Source organism: Phalacrocorax aristotelis, chromosome 7 (assembly GCF_949628215.1).
Source record: "Phalacrocorax aristotelis chromosome 7, bGulAri2.1, whole genome shotgun sequence".
NCBI classification, from domain to species: domain Eukaryota; kingdom Metazoa; phylum Chordata; class Aves; order Suliformes; family Phalacrocoracidae; genus Phalacrocorax; species Phalacrocorax aristotelis.
This window is the reverse complement of record NC_134282.1, coordinates 8,710,998-8,728,388: the sequence shown is the minus strand read 5'-3', so window position 1 is coordinate 8,728,388 and position 17,391 is coordinate 8,710,998. Positions and strand designations below refer to the sequence as shown.

The 17,391-nt window shown below is 40.2% G+C and overlaps 1 protein-coding gene across 3 annotated transcripts in view; it reads right to left on the bottom strand.

Annotated features, from left to right (window-relative positions):
• VEPH1 (ventricular zone expressed PH domain containing 1) overlaps nt 1-8,038 on the bottom strand; it is a 98,805-nt gene extending 90,767 nt beyond the window's left edge. For all 3 annotated transcript variants that reach the window (XR_012661490.1, XM_075098603.1, XM_075098604.1), the window contains exons 1-2: nt 7,732-8,038; nt 5,091-5,161 (exon numbers count right to left, since the gene is read on the bottom strand). The gene's annotated coding sequence lies outside the window, so the exon portion shown is untranslated. The remainder of the gene's footprint in view (nt 1-5,090; nt 5,162-7,731) is intronic.
• Nucleotides 8,039-17,391: the final 9,353 nt, after the last annotated feature.

The following is a 17,391-nucleotide window of genomic DNA, read 5'->3' as shown; positions in this document are numbered from 1 at the left end:
GGGTGTCAGGATGATGGGACTAGGCTCTTTTCAATAGTGCCCAACGACAGACCAAGGAGCAATGGGCACAGGTTGGAACACAGGGAGTTCCACCTCAATATGGGAAAAAACCCCTTCCCTGTGCGGGTGCCAGAGCAGTGTCACAGGCTGCCCAGGGAGGCTGTGGGGTCCCTTCCCTGGAGACATTCAAACCCCGCCTGGATGCGGTCCTGTGCCCCCTGCTCTGGGTGTGCCTGCTCACGCAGGGGGTTGGACAAGATGATCTCCAGAGGTCCCTTCCAACCCCTGCCATTCTGGGATTCTGTGAAGAGCCTGCTGCTTGAGACCCTGCAGCGAATGGGGTGAACCACACAGAGGGCATTCACCACCACTCACAGCAGCCATGCTGGCTAGAAGTACACTGAGCTTCTGCCAGCCAAAGGTGATGCAAAGACACATAGCACCATGGCCCTGCGTGAGCTCAGATGCACATGAAAGGAGAGGTTACAAATCGGAATGCCTCTGTGTCCGGGGAAGATGCTGCACAGTTCAACGACCTCACCCCACACAAACTCTGCTCGATGGTCACCTCAAGCTCCCTTTAGCTGTAACTGCATCTGTGTTGGCTATCTTTCAGTACACAGGTGATCATTCTCACTCCTTCAACACCTACATCTTCCGCATCATCAGTATTTTCTCCACGATGAAGCACGTGGAGATAAACACAGTATCATTCAGAGAAACTACAAAGTAGGCTGTTGTTAGATGCTGTTTCGTCTTTCTGAACTGAAGTAAATATACCTAAATGTAAAGGACATACACATATATACATTTGTATAAATGTGTATGTCCTTTATATTTAGGTACACAACAATCTAAATAAAGTTTCAGCTTAGCCACTAGTGGCTGTCTTTGCAGGAATACAACAGATACATGACTATCCAGCTGACAAAATTATGACATTAAGGTAGGCACACACTAAATATGACACCCATTAGTTCAAGAGTTTGAGTTAACTTCAAATGTTATGCATTGGAAAAGCAGTTATTAGAACTGGATCAGTCTGCCTTTGTTTGTGCACATCGCTTAAATGACCTAGTCTGTGATTCCAATGAGTAAAATTTCCCTGTAGCAGAGCAAAGAGGAATACAGAGGACAGAGAAATGTCTGAGATTGGACATATATTAGTTGAAGTAAAAATATAGGAGAAAAGGGAATCTTATGAAAAATAGGCTATTTGTAATCTAGACAGAGTAGTGAAAAGGCTGGGTAAGTGGGACAAATTAAGGACTCAAACATTACCACATTTTCCATGCAGCCTTGTATTACATGAACCTGCTGTAGCAGCGTACAGCCACAGTCACCCCGATGGCATGTGCCAAACGGGCAGGCAGAGAACTCCTGCCTGCTGGAGCACTTGGCGGCCTGCAGGTAGCTCTGTGCAGATGTGTATTTAACACAGGCATAGCTTAACATAAGAACAATTATTAAAATAAAAACATTATGTCACAAACAAAAACTTTCCCTCTGTCTTCACTTATTAATCTAATACAGAATATTTACTGATTTTTGAGGCTAGGAAGAGATCTACCAAGGATGACTTCCAGATGGACCGTGTGGAATCACAGCCAATTCCTCTAGGTTCTTCTCTTGAGTTGATGAACAAAGTACTACACTGTGACAAACTAGATCACTTATTTGAGATACAGAGTTTCCTTAATCCCTGTTTCTCTGTTCTTTGCTATTTTTCAGGGAAAAAACCTAAAAATGTCAAATAAGGGGCAAAACCAATGCAAAACACTGAGAACCTTCTGGAAATAACTCAGTGAAACAATATCTATTTTAATAGCATAGACAGCACCTTGCACTTGATCTGCCATAAACCCGACTGTAAGGGTTTTTTTAATTTTCCCAAATCTATCGATATCATTACACAGGACTTTTTGTCTAATTATTTGCAACAAGACAGAAGCAGAAAAGAGCTAATAAGGTTGCAAACCATGAAGCACAACAGGCTAGATCCTCCTGACAATTGCTATGGCAGAAATCATCAGACATGGAACTAAAGGGGATGGTGGAAATACAGAGGGGATTGGGCCCGTCATAGTCATACTCAGCAATTCTCAAATTCAAAACTAAAAGTTCAAAAAGCCACAGACACAAACTGATTTTTGTTTTACCTGTTCATTATTCCACAACAACATCCTCAATGATGGTTACAGGTGCAAAGCTTGTGTTCTTGGAAACAAAGCCTGTCCATTTGCTTTGCTCTCCTGCTACCCCAGGCAGCATCCGAGGGCACAGCAAGTGGAAAGCTGGGGAATCGGGTGGCAAGCAGTGAACCTGAAGCTGTTAATTGCAGTGCCAGGAGTAAGGCATTTCAGGAATGCAGACTAAAGCAGCCTAAAAGTTACCAATGGCTCCATCAGGTGACTAAAGGAACCTAAACACAGAAAGGCCTTATCTCTGAATGAAACTCTGTTTCTAGGACAAAATACAAAGCCTGCTCCACTTGAGAGCAGTTGTTTTTAATAGAGAAAACAGGACTCTCTGTGTTAGTGGAAAGCTATCCTTCCCGGGGAAGAAGGTTAAAAAAAAAACCCTCAGTAAGCTCACACTGTTTGAAAGGAAAAGAACAAGTGAACAAACTTGCTACAGAAGAGATTTTCTGTCCAAAGGAATAAAAGCTATCATTCTGTAACACTTTACATGAATACAAAAGAGGGCCTGAAGTTTGCTTTGGCTTTTAACATTACTCTCATAAGCAGCACAGCAAAATCTGCGCACATATTTTAGAAAAATGCTCTAGCAACGGAGATCCATTTGAACCCTCCCTTTGATCAGCTGCCCTGAAACACAGCAGTCCCTTCTCGGCCTTCTGCAAATTACATTCTACTCGATGTGCTTCTGCAGAAGAAGAGTTTCTCGGGAAGGCCCTCTTCTCTACCTGATGAACAGACACTTTTCATGGAAGTTTTACAGACAACCCTAACGACAATACAGAAAAACATTTACTTACTATAAGCTCTTTGAAATGGAATTATAGCAAATCTTCTTAACACTTACATTACATAACAGAGCTGAAAATACTTTTCTTGCGTAGGTCTTAAAAGGAGATAATTGTCCCTTAAGCATCTCCTGCTCACTACAAGATTTTTTTCCTACTTATAGGTAGCTGGCACTGAGGAAAATGAAAAACATAATACATGTATCTTCTAAAATGTCATCTTTTTACAATTTTTTTTCATTAAAAAGGGCCAGTCATTTATCGGATGATAAAATTGCATCAGAATATGGCTCCTGAGATGCCTTATCACCTTGACTCCACATCACCTATCCGTACCTTATTCAGAAAGGGCAGAGATTACTGTGTCTGTCAGATCAGTGCCTGAGACAGATCAGACTTATATTTGTGTCCCATGTACACAAACAATGGAAAAGAGGCAAACGGTCTTGCCAAAGTTTGTATATCCTGTGGTTCTCCCCATCAGCACAGTGTCTGTGGGGGTTCACAACAGGGAACCATACCTACCTATGGTCAAAACGTTGAAACAAAGCAGTGACTCCAACTCATTTAATGAACTTCAAGTCATCATTATGCAGGCAAAAAATACTCAGCTTATAACATAGGCCATTTCCACTCGTTCGCGGTGCAGTCCCACATCTAATTCAAAGTTTTGATTCTGATTTTTAACATCCAGTTTCCCTTTTCATGACAAGCTGAAAGAGCCATACATTCCCTGGGACCTTGAAGCTGTTCCACTCCAAGGTGAGTCTCTCAACTTGCTGGAGGCACAGCTTTCTTACCAAAGCTCCTTATCAGAAGCAATCAGAATAAAAGCTAGCCTGACAGGTTTCAGAGCTTGAAGCAACTGAATTGGTCTGTTTGCAAAATAATTCCCCCAATAATAGAAGATTAACAATAAAAATTCCATGTAAAAGGGCAGTTGGACCTAAAGGCATCCAAAAGCCAATTGAACTTTGAGCTAAAAGCCTGTCTTACAGTTTTATCAGGAACTCAGATTCTGCAGAATGACATTAGAAGGACCAAAAAAAAAAAAACCAACCTCAAACCATTTTTACATTTACAGTGAAGGAAATTCTACAAGAAATCAGAAAAAAATTCCTTAACTTTCAAAAGACTTGAAATTAAAGTATGGTTGCTTGATTTTACCAGATGGTGCTATCCCACTGAAAACTAAAGCACGACCTTCAAAGAACTGTGCAATGATATTGTTAATCTAGTTCCATGCTAAGCACATAAATCGAGAAACTTCCCCCTCAATATATTTAAGGAATTTTAGGAAACACAGGCCACGTAGAGTTCATGTTAAGTGAACCTCCCAGTGTCTTCTAGTTGGTTCACTGCAAAGCAAGAGACAATTAAAACCTTACTATACTGTTGAACCAACCTTGTACATGAACTTACATAATATTGCACTTCAGAAGGAGGTTAAGTGCACACAGTACTAAGTCCTGACCTAACGCACCCTTGAAGCAAAATCCATAACTCACCACCATCAGGGGTAGTCTCTGCAGGCTCTCAAAGCCACCAGCCAGTTGCGGCTGCAAGTACAAACCATCGCCTTGCTGAAGCCACGCCAAGGACAGATGATATTCCAAACCCAGCATGCAGCCAGGGCTCCCAAGTGGGACCTGGTCACGTTACTCGATTCATTCAGTACTTCCCAAGACCCATTCGCCTCTGTAATGCTCAGCTTGCCCTGGGCACCCTGCACAGTTCTCCTCAAATGCTGCAGCACAGCTCCCAGCTGGAGCACTTCCAGCTGGTGCTTCTTGTTCTGTACTGAGGGACCAAGCAACCACAGATGCCAAAACTCCCTGGCATCTTAATATTTAAAGAAATATTAAAGAAAGAAATCTAAATTTTATAAACTGAGCACCTGGTTCAAAAAAGTAACTTAGATTTAAAAGTCAAGAAAATTACATAGCAGAGGAAGGTGATCTGAGAATTCTCCTTAAGTGGAGAGACTTGTGTTAAAGGACTGGGAAGCCACAGGTCTTGCTTTACCATGGTGATCTTGGGCAAATCAGAGACCAATGCTTTGACTACCTACAGAAAGGAAAAGAAAAAAAATCAATTTCCTTACCTCACAGACATGTTGCCACGCTTAATACACTGGATTGTATGAAGTGCTTTGGATGCCTGAGATGAAAGACGCTATAGGAAAGTAAAAGCAAAATAGTATTAGTAACTCTTTGCCTTTTCAGCACTCTGCATGCAGACTATAAAATATATGCTGCATGATACCTCCAGGAATACCACTGTGTATTTTGCCAAACAGGGTTTAATATTTAGGACCTGGTCCCATAAAAAACAAACAGGACGGCAGCGCTACTAAACTCTGTGGGAGTTTGTGATGTTATTCACACATGCATGGACTGAACAAAGCGAGGTTTAGATTTCCATTCTCTCTGCGGGTGGGGACAAATGTTTTCAACAACTGCATATTTAGTTTTATTTTTCTTTTCCATGAATGGGAGGAAGATTAGAATAATCTCCAAAGCAAACTTTTATTCTGGGCATATGATAGGATTCCCTTCTCTTGAAATCCTTCTCCACCATCTCACAGGGAAAATCTGTTTTGTGGAATTACAAGAAGTATGTCTCAAACAGTTACAGAAGTTTGTAATATCTCCAAGACTGCTGGATACTTCCTTACCCACATGCCCCCATCCTGGAAAAAACAAAAGCCTGGATACATTTCCTGGTTATTTTCAGCCTGAAACTTTCCCAAGAACATTCACATATGGAATATATGGACAGAATATTGCAAGATATTTCAGAGAGCTTTCCCCCTCTGCGTTATACTAATAATTTGATTTATTTTTATGTTTGAAAAGCATTTACTCACCAAAATCGAGCAGTCTTTCAAAACTTCTAAATAAAGTTCTCACATTTTTCAGTGAAAGAAAAGGATTAAAGATTATATTGAAAGAGCATCATTTTCACACAGGGTGAATAGACTACAGCAGTTCCCATGGGATCAGCTGCATATATTTAAACTCTTCCCACAAGACAACCATTGTTTCCTACAAGCCTCTCTGGTTTTTTTCTGTCATGACAGGTTTCCACACTTCATGTCATCTAGAAATCCCATGGATGCTGAGCTAGACCAGATGATGAAACAATAAATTATGAAGTCTACTAATTAGGGTAGGGTTAAAAATGTTTTTTGCTAATGAAACACCTTGCTGCAGCCCTGGGAGCCGTGAACTGACTTGCTCTCAACATCCAGTTCCTATACACAAGGAAGCAGTATTCTTATTGGAGGCAACTGCAAAATAATCAGAGGAATTATAGAGATTCTTTTAAGATCCGTCTCTCCTACCAGAACTGCAGGGCTATATCACTACCTTCAGTTTGAAATAAGTTCAGTGTTCTTCCTAGATGTGTAAACCATCATGTAAATATTCTCCCCTGCAATAAACTGCCTTAATCAGTAGGTTTTACAGGTCAGATGCTGCTTTAAGTGAATCAGATTTCACAGATCTCCGAGACAATTCTGGCTGCACAATCCATGCAGAGCCCAACTGATGCAGAGTGATAAGAATGTACTTAGAAACTTGCTAAAGTGCTACTTTTGCAAAAAAGAATTTATAACTTGAGCAAATTTACATGTGTGTATATGTATCTGCTTGATAACCTATGTGCTGTTGAGACAGTTTTCTACAATTTTCACTGTGTAAGGAGTCACAAAGGTTCATATTTGACTGCTGTTCCAGAACACACCAATGCTATATATAACACTTCATAAGACTTAATATATTTTAAATTCAGTAAGACAGGTTTGTAAGAATTCTATTTCTAAGTATCTTCATGATATTAAAATATTATGCTAAAATAAACAACACACTGCTAATACGGAATAAATTGCTTCATATAACAAATACCAATACACTCATTGTCATGGTGATGCTGTCAAAAGCTGGTCATTTTCAAGTGTTGCTTAATGAGCTTTCATATCTGTGACAAATTTTCAAGACTCTAGTGATGTTAAGGAAAAATAACTTGTTATGAAATTTTATAAAATGTATAAATAAGTATTTCTGTCTAAAGAGAGTGAAAGACTAAATGGAACAGGGCATGAGGGACTACAGGATAGGGTCTCTAAGAATGCCATACTGGGAGTGAAAACTGGACTAGAGCAATAAATTCGGAGTTACTGTCCCTCAAAGTCTCCTGAAACAGCAGTCGCTGAACAATCATTGAACATCCCAAGGTTCCTCCCAGGTACCTGGCAGTCCATTCCAGTTTCTCTTCAGCAGACATTTTAATAGGGCCAACAGCTTCCCCAGCCTGCATTTTCAAAGTTTCCCTAAGGTAAGGCAATACTTCTACAGCACTGGGCACAAAGTGCCTCCAGAGCATGGGGAAGAAAGTGAAACATTTGAGCCCCAGGATGAGTCAAGAGCTCTGCAAGATTAATGTACATGCTGTCACACACCACAATACACAGGCACTGCTTTCTCTTTTTGTGGCACTTCAACCTAACTTACAACGTTTTTCACAAGCATCATTGTAATACATCCATACATATAATAACCACAGTTCCTGCATTCACAGAAAAACCAGTAACAGTCACATTATTAAAGACTACATTTCCTACACTCTCAAAAACCTCTTCTATTATTTAATATTTGGATCTGCTACTCAACTTCTTCCCATGCAGTATTTTATTCATTACTGAAAATGTTACATGAATGCATATTTAAGTTAGTTATTCATACCTCTCAGAAGAGAAACCTCTGAAAAACATTAATAATTGAAGGCAAATTGTCGCTCTTTAGAGAAATTCTGATAAAATCCATTACAGTTGTCAGTCCCCCTTCCATCCCCCTGACTCTGGTATGCAAGGCTGCTGGCTCAGTGCACAGCCTTGTCAAACCAACCGTACAGTCTATTCAGTTACCCTGGAGTTGTCATGTGGAATCAAGCAAACAAATATCTTCTCTCCATTTTCCCCATCTCCAGCACTCAAAAACAGATCAGAACTAATTCTTCACAAAGCTTAACTTCAGCAGCAGCTTGAGTGAAAATGCTCTGAGCCTGATATGGAATTTGAATTAGTTAAAAGGATTTATCAACAGCCAGTGGTTACATTCAGTTAATTAATAACTTGCTTAAGAGTAACAAGGAAATTGCAGAAGTTAATATTACTTATGGGGCCTCTTCTCAGAAGTTGGTGAGAAGGCCAGACCCTTTCAGTGTCTTTGGAGGAACATTAGCCAGAAGAAAATTCAGGAAAGAGTAAGACACTGGAGAAAATGCATCCTTTCACACCCATCGCTTCTCACCAAATTGCAGAACTTCAGCTAGCCCATAGAAAGCATAACTGCCCAGGTGGAACCAGTGCCCAGGACCTACCTGAACACCTCCAAAGATTGGCAGCCATAGCAGAGAAATGATTTCTAAATCATTCCAGCAACATTCTTCACGCAAGCTGAGCATGCTTTCCTTGCACATTAAGAACGTCTGTATACTTTTCCCCTTAAATTTTCTTTGATAAATAAATTCCAGATGCCCAACAAATCAACTGTAACTAAAGCCTACCCTACAGACAGACCCTAAGGATCTTCATGGAACTGATACTTGCTGTGTCCTCCTTCCCTGGGAGAGCCTAGGAGCAAACCCACACCGGGAGTGTCCCAGCACTGACATTTTCTAATAATGGCCAAAGTAACATCAAACGAACCAACTCTCAGAACAGCAAAGTGTAAGGTCAAGCACCCTTAGCCAGCAGCTGGGAGAAAAGAAAGACTGTTTGCCCAGAGATAACGAGGAGGCATGTTTGTACCATTCTTGTTAGGGCTTTTGTCCTTTTGCAATACAGAAAGGATTTATAAATTACACAGTTTAAAAAAAAAAAAAAAAGAAATTGCTCCATAGAATACGCACTCAGTTGTATGAGTCCTCAATTCTGATGGCAAATCCTCCAAATAGCTCTTTTGTTCCTGTTCACTCCACCATGGCCTCTGCAACCAAATACAAAATTAATGGTGGGTGAACACATACTTTTAATGATGTTAAGTCATCGTTGTTGTTTTTTTAAATAAAATGCAATTGTGTGTTCTCTACATCTTCCCTCTAACTTAGTATGCATATGAAGAACACAGGTTGCTTCTCTCCTACCTCTACGAGACTGTAAAAAACTTGCAAGCAGATAGCAGAACATAAATATTCTCACTCTAAAAATCATTTTCTAAACAAGAGGTTTAAAAAAAAAAAAGGTTTCAAAAGGCAGCATGGTCTAACTAGGAGGAGAGCATAAACAAGGGTCTGGGATTTTACTTCTGCATGTGTAAACTACTTAAGTCATTGTACTGTAGGAATTAAGAGGTTGATTCCTTCACTCACTGCAAGCCTGCTTTTGACTTCTAATAGCAACCAAAGTAATATTTCTCCCTAGTGTCTGACAATATTTTAATTTTTCATGTGCAAGGAAAAGTAGAACAACAAGCTGGTTTTGTACTTACTCAAACACAACCACAGTTGTGGCTAATGACATTCCTCAGAAGATTTTTTTTCTGATAACTATGCTGAAAGGATGAGACTAGTGTTGACTGCCTTCTCGGACAACCCGTTCTCTTAATGTCATGAGGTGGCCAGGAGAAAGGGGTCCCCCACACAGAATATCTCTTACTCTGAAGTGAATGTGCTCTGCTCCCAGAATCATCTGTACAGTCAGAAAGAAAACCAAGACAGACAGCAGGCTGGGGAATATAAGGCAGCAAAGTAAGGGCTGGGTGAGAGACCCAAACAAGCAAGATGAATTTACTTTATGAAAATAGTTTTTCCCATACTAGAAAAAACTTGGTTTAAACTTTTATTATAATAGCTACAGTCAATTTATGTCCTTTTTAAACAAAGCCCTGAAAATATTTATTTTGTTAGACTTATTTAAATAAACATCTTGTTAAGAAAGAGACATGTTATGGTTCTCTCTCCAACTAATTGGTGAAGAGAAAGAGAATATTCCATATTCATTGCATTTAGCCTAAATGAGTCATGTTATCTTCTACCCAGACAAAGCATTCTCATTTTAATAACGACAATACTGACAGCTACAATACTGTTCTTGCAGAAGTTTGCTTGTAAATAATTAACAATAGTTGTATAATGACAGTCGGTTTTTTGATAGCTCTATTAATTTCACAGTCAGGCTGCAGTCTCTTTAATTTAGGGTATTCATAAAACTCCAACCCCCTCCCAACCTACTAACATAAAAGGCTAATGGAAAAAACAGGTTTACATCCCTGCAGTCTGTCTCAATGCCAAAAATCGGTTGTACACCAACAGTCAGCCATGGAAAACCAAGGAGAATAATATAGAAATCACAGATTATACCTTCAAATGGTATACGTGTTTGACTAATATTTATCTGATTTTGAAGTTAAAGTCTGCATTGCAATAAATAACAAGTTCACATAGCAAAATTCTGTTCTGTGTTGTAGGACCTGGTGGTCAGTCGCTGGTGGTGGCACTGTCAGAAGACACATTCAGCGCAGGATGAGGCACCACCTATTACTGTCCTTTAGCTATGTGCACTCATGCCTCTCAAAATCTTGCCAAGCAAGACACAGATGAATGTTTTTTTTAAAAAACATATTTTTAAAAACCTGGCAACATTCCTCTGATTCTGATGGAATCAACAAGGATACAAATACCTCAAGGACCTTGAAAATGTTTCCCATATAAGCAAGTTCTTTATCTATCACATGCCATATACTTCACTAATTAACAGCTACATCTTTTACATAGATAATAGAAATTTTGTCCAAGAATTGTAGAGCTGGATGCAATGTTTCCTCTACCGTAGTAAGAGATATCCAATTTGATTTTTTCTCCTTCAGATAACACATCCTGATGTTTCCATTCCTGTGAGGATGAAATATTTTCCTCCACAAATAACAGAGCCTCTCAAAAGCCCACTGAAATTAATGGAGAGACTCTTATTATCATTACAAGGATCTATAGTCTTTAGTTCTCCCAGTAGGTATTTCCTGAAGTTACCTTATGCCTGTTTGCTGTCCCAAAGAAGCAGATAATGACACAGACATTTATTAAGTCATCTTTGGTTTCTATATGGAGCAGGTAACAAGAAGCATTTCTGGACCATGCATTTGACTGGAAGCAGACCAATACTTAGTGTACTTGCATAGTTTCATACAGTAAGTGTAGGATTGTAAACTGTCCTGCCAAATAAGAAAATGTTAGAAGTCAACCTAATATTTCTATCAAACTCCATATTAATTACTAAAGCTATTTTCTAACTATTCTCATTTTTTTCCCTACTAAGTATTGCTTACACTCCAATTACCGGCAAAGCACAGCAATCTTGTTTGATACTTTAAGAATAGCTGTTTATTTCTAAAGGCAAATCCTGTGTACCAAGTCAAAGCTCCTGTTGAAATTAAAAGAGGTTTTCCCTGAATGAAGTCTAAAAACTATAGGATTTAACCCATTGTCTCAGTGGAGCTAGACCCTGCCTCACCACTGTTGCTGTTCGTTAGTCAGGTTCGTAGGTGCTTATTGCCTGGCAGCCCTATCTTGTAACAATACACAGAGCTCATTAGCAGCTGCACTGCTCCAAAAGGCTCATCTGCATCACAAAAGACAACATCTGCTGTGCATCTAGGTGCCATCTTGTTGATAAAGTGTATCAGAAATAGAAGAATTTCATACTCATTTCTTTGTAGCCACTGCTGTTTTAGAGACAGTTCCAAAATACACATAGACAACAACCAAATGGCACTGCAGGTCCATCTGACAGTACTTCAGATGCTCTGCAGCCTCCCTTGCTGTGATGGACAAACTGCAAACACACTCAATCTATTTTTTTTACATATACATGCATGCACACACACTCTTACATCCTGCATATCAGATAACATTTGCGTTACCCACCCACATAATTTTCCAGTTGAACTGCATATTTTATTACTTCAGGCATCTATTTCCATTCACTTCATTTCCCACATACAGGGCTTTCTTAATTGAGCTGCATACTTTATGAACTGTGTTAATTGAGCTGCATAACTCCACTGCTGAGTTTTTATATTCTGTACCAAGCAGAATATTGAGCGTTGGATTTGTGCCACTGGAGTTACAAACTCTGCAGGCTGAGGAGTACTTTAACAGTTCTGCTTGTATTTTTCACTTCTTAGATTTCTGTATGGTTTTCCTACTTTGTGATACCCAAATGAGTTGAAATCTGTATTTGGCTTAAGCAAAAGTTTTTTTAAGGACAGCCAGGACACATTAATTAAACTGTTGACGACAGCCTGAGTAACCCTTGCATTCTGTCCCTGAGTGCAGAAGTCAAGAAAACTTACCCTAAGGAGCAAAGGCAGCTACTCCCACACAGAACAAAAACTGTCTGACCACAAGGGACTGTTCCAATAGGTACTCACGCTCCTGGTTTCTGGTTAAGAGCCAGAAGCCTTTAAAAGGGTCCTAGAAGCAGGAAGGAAAAGCAGTATTGATAAGTAACCATGAGGACATGGTGTTCTCAGCTTCCACAAGTTAAGAGCCCAGCAATCAGGGCATGCCTGCTGCAGAGAGACACAGTGTCTGGAGCCAAGACTGGTTCTGCACAGCACCCAGCTGTTTCTCATCCTAATTAAGTCCATAGGCTAACAGTAATTATTAATATTAAACACCTACCCTCCGAAGCTACTAATGAAACCAGATAATCTGTACCATAGATGCACATTTAAAATTAATACAGGAATTTACGCTAACTTACAAGAAAAAGAAGCAGTACGCACTGATGCAATGTGTTCATGCCTTTCTTGCGCACAGGTTCTCCTTTTGGCTATGGATAGATGACACAGTAAGAGCCAGTATTTAAAAAAACAGTAAAACATCTGTTCAGATGCTTAATAAGCTTACCATCATTAACAGTATACCTCAGAGATGAGCACAATGCTTTGAAAGACAAAGAAGAAGAGTACTTCCACCAGAAACTCTAATTTCAATAACAGCATCAGGGCTAAGTAGTGGCAATTATTTGAAGACTTAAGGAAACCAGTCAGGAAAAAAAAAAAAACCAACCAAAAAACCCCACAACCACAACTACACACACACACACACACACACACACACACACACACACACACACAAAAATCCAAAACAAAAAAAGAGAGGCAGCACTTCATGGGACAAGTTATGTAAATGAATTAATATCGGCACTAATATGGCTATGTAAATGCCTTTCCAGGAAAAAGTTCCCTTTGCTAGATTTGTAGAAGAAAGCTTCTATATAAATAAATGGGCATGAAACCATAGAAACGTAGGATTGGAAAGTGCTCAAGAGATTATCTAACCTACCTCCTCATGCTGAGGCAAGAGTTGTCAGGTCTAAGCACACCTGATATTTGTTCTGATCTTGTTTCCATAAGCAAAACTTTTCAACACTTCATAATTAGGAATTTACTCAGTTGCCAAAGATTTCTTCCTACTCCATTAGAAACAGAGGACAACAGATCACTGTTTTGTTATGGTGTTTGACTTTATGATTCTTTGCTCTCTTAAACATCTCCTTCTGGAGCAAACATCTCCTTCAGCATTCTGGTTGAGTATCCTCTGTACTCTCTTTTCTGAAATTTTCTCAGCCCATTTCCACAGGGCACTTGTGCCATCACGGGGCAGCAGGCATCTGCTGACTACAGCAGCGTACCAACTGGTACCAGGTGTACCAACAGGGTACCAGGGTGCTCGAGCTGCCCATCCTCCTGCCAAGCAAGGCAGCATGCAGCCGAAGCCTCCCTGCCCCAGCTCCTGGCCACAAAAGCATCTTGACTTTTGTGACATGGTCAGAACAACCAGTTTGGTTCATTACCCTGAGCCAGCTGCAGTGATCAAGCATAAGGCTGCCAAAAGGTACCCCCCCTCGGGCAGCAGATTTTATCAGCCCCCTGTCCTGCTTCTTGGCCATCCTCACTTCCTCTGCCTTGTGCATGCCTCTCCGTACACAAAACTAGTATTACCATTACCTAGGTAAACTCAGTTTTATATAGTATTACAGATAGAGTTGTCTAGATATAGCCGGCCTTGCAAGAGTCCCCTCCCCAGAAGGTCCCCGTATTCCCCCTAAATTAGCTGTGAGGTTTGATTGTTTCCCTAATGGCCCCTCTTATCCAGCCGTGTAACCCAGCCCTCCCCCATACCTGTAACTTCTGTTGGCTTTTGTTAGCATCTCATACCATTATCTGTCACATCTGGCATTTTCACACATGTGCTTTTCCACACCCTGTTCACTTGGCTTAACTTCAGGCCAGAGCCTGAGCAAAATTTGCCTCACAAAATTTTAATGACCTCAGTTTCTTTGTGGTTTGGGTTGTTGGGTTGGGTTTTTTTTGTTGTTAGTTGGGTTTGTTTATGGGGTTGGGGTTTTTTTTTGGGGTGGTACTGCTGTATTTGTTGTCTTTTGCCTTAAGCATTCCACCTAGCCCGAGAACCTCCTACTCCACAGACGTGGCACACTGCCAACAGCAGGGGCTCCAGAGTGAAACTGACTCCCTGAATTCTCAAAACATGTTGCAGAGAAATCATTCTTCTCTCATAAACTAAAAATTTAAACCAATAATTTCTGCAACATAAGTTAACATCTGATCCTCTGTGTCCAAAATGTGGTTCTCAGATTTTCCCCAGCAGGTCTGAATTTATCAAATAGTGAAGTGTATACATTGCATTAAAGTCAAGTAATAGAAAATTCAGTTCACCTTTCAAGTCCAACTCAGCAGTAAACTGATTCCATTTTGCTGTCAATTACGTTAAGAAGGAGAAAATAGAAAAAATAAATCAGATGAACACATTCTGAGATAAGTGGTATTTCAGATAAGTTTAATCTTACTTTTGAAAGGTGCAAACTCATCACATATATCTACATGGAGAACTCTGCAGAACACCTGGAAGACTCAACACCAAAACAGTAACGTCATCATCTAACTGTGTTAGGGTCTTCCTTTTTTTCCTCAGCAGGACTCAAGGGACAAGACAAGAAATTAGGCTGGGGCCTGAAATTCCCATATCCAGTCTAACAGTCTTTAACCACAAAGGTAATTTTCTCCTAATCCTCAAGTCTTCCTCATCAGACTGTACATGATCCTCTCTCTTCTTGGAAGCACAAGAATTAAAGAAAAGACCTGGAAAAAGATTGAAACCCATACAAACTACAGGTAGATACCATGAACTTAGGAGACATTGTTAAGAGATACCAGATCTTAAGTCAACATATTCTTGAACTTAACTTTAACTATAAACAGTCTAAGTAAACAGACTGAGTAACAGTCTCAGTCTTTTTAATTATTCATTGCCCCATTTCACAGAGTCAGAGAATCACAGCCTGGTTGAGATTGGAAGGCACCTCCAGTGACCATCTAGTCCAACCCCCTGCTCACAGTAGGGTGAGCCAGAGCAGGTTGGTCAGGCTCGCTTCCAGCTGGACTTTGAACACCTCCAAGAATGGAGAGAACACAGGCCCTCCGGCCAACCTGTTCCAGCATTAGACTTGCCCGAGTAAAACAGTTTTTCCTTACATTTAACTGGAATTGCCTGTATTTCTATTTGTGTGCACTGCCCTCTGTCCTGTCACTGGATACTGCTGAGAGGAGTCTTGCTTCACTCCTCCCCATCAGGTATTTATATACATTGACAAGATCTCCCTGAGCCTCCTCTTCTCCAGACTAAGCAGTCTCAGCTCTCTCAGGCTCTCCCTCTGTATGCTCAGATGCTCCCACCCCCTAATCACCTTTGCGGGACTCACTTCAGTATGTCCTGGTGTGCTGTTGTCTGCCTCTGCTGCAAGGGCACATTGCTGGCTCATGAGCCAACAAAAGACCTCTGTATCCATAAACTTCTGTACATGCTGGTTCAGCTTTCCACACATTGTTTTCAAATGTTTTCATTCACTACTTTTGAGTATCAGGCTTTAGAACAATATAAGCAGGCACTATAGAGAAAAGTCATGGCTGTCACAACTGGGCTCAACCTCATTACAACAAGACATAAGTGTGATACTGGTATTGTAATATATAGTGACTTAAAAAGAGAAAAAGGATTGATATTCCAGAGTTAAAACTGATCAAACAGAACTGTCAGCCTTACCTGGAAGTTTTCCGATGCTTAAATAAATCTTCTCCAATTCCATGTTCTCATTTACTCTTGCAAAGGAACTCTTTCCTACTGGTTACCATAATAATATTCTGACAATAGAGAGGGTGATAATAGAGAGGTAAAAAAAGCACAGCATTTTCTTGTCTAAATAATATCCAACATCAGTTCCATTTATCACATCTCATTGACAGAAAAAAACCTGTGAAGCCTTCCTGAATGTCTTCAAATCTCTGATGAATTTCATCAGCATTATTTCACCTGAAAAATTATAAAATCTACTTCAAATTTGCAGTCCAATGGTACCTTCACCTCCCCTACATTATACTCCCAGAAAACAGTTAATGTCATGCATATATACAGACCATGGACTTTTTTTATTTTAATGGCAAGGCAACAAAGAAATTCACTTAATGACAAGTTCTTGGACTAATGTATTATTAATTTTGTTATGTGACAGTAGAACAAAATTGTATCCATAAATATATAATGTTGTACACCACTTTTTAACGTAGCTTACATTTATGAAATAATTGGCTGTCTTTCACCACATTATCCTCTCTTTAGTCACTTTTTTTTTTTAAAGCAGATGTCATAAAATGCAGTTTGTGACACAGAAGATGTGTTCATTCCAGGAACAGAGACAGCAACTGGCCTGGATAAACCCATACATTTCAACCTCTGTTTTTGAAAATGTTTTCTAGTCTCTGGAAGGATTTTGGAGGTATATTTACAGTGTTTTTCCACACATAAATTGCTACTTTACTCCTTTTTCCTCGTGATTAATGTTATATATTTTTAAATATATTAACTCACTTGAGGTCAACAAATCATATCTAATTGTCAGTGTACTTACGCTCATCTATTTAGTGATATGGGGTTTTGACTTAAATAAAAATACTCAAAACTCCTTACTCTGTGTCCTAAAGCAAGGTAAGCCATGAGCAGAGAGACATCTCAGCACAGGCAGTGCCCTCGCCGGCAGGGTTCAGCCTCTCAGGCTCTGAACGCAGCCAGCAGAGCTGGGTGCAGGGAACACCAGCCACTAACGGTCCCAGGAGAGTCAAGCAGAGACCCAAGTCCCAGATACACGCAGGGAGACCAGCCAGGAGCAAAAGGAGACAAGGACAGACACAGGACTGGTGACAAGGCTACAACATAGGTCCAAAGCCCATACAGGGAACAGGGCTGGATGCAAGCTATAATGTGCTTGCACAAAGGGTCCATCCAGGAGCCCAGCTGCTAACAGCTTCAGTCTGAGGCCCACCCAGGAC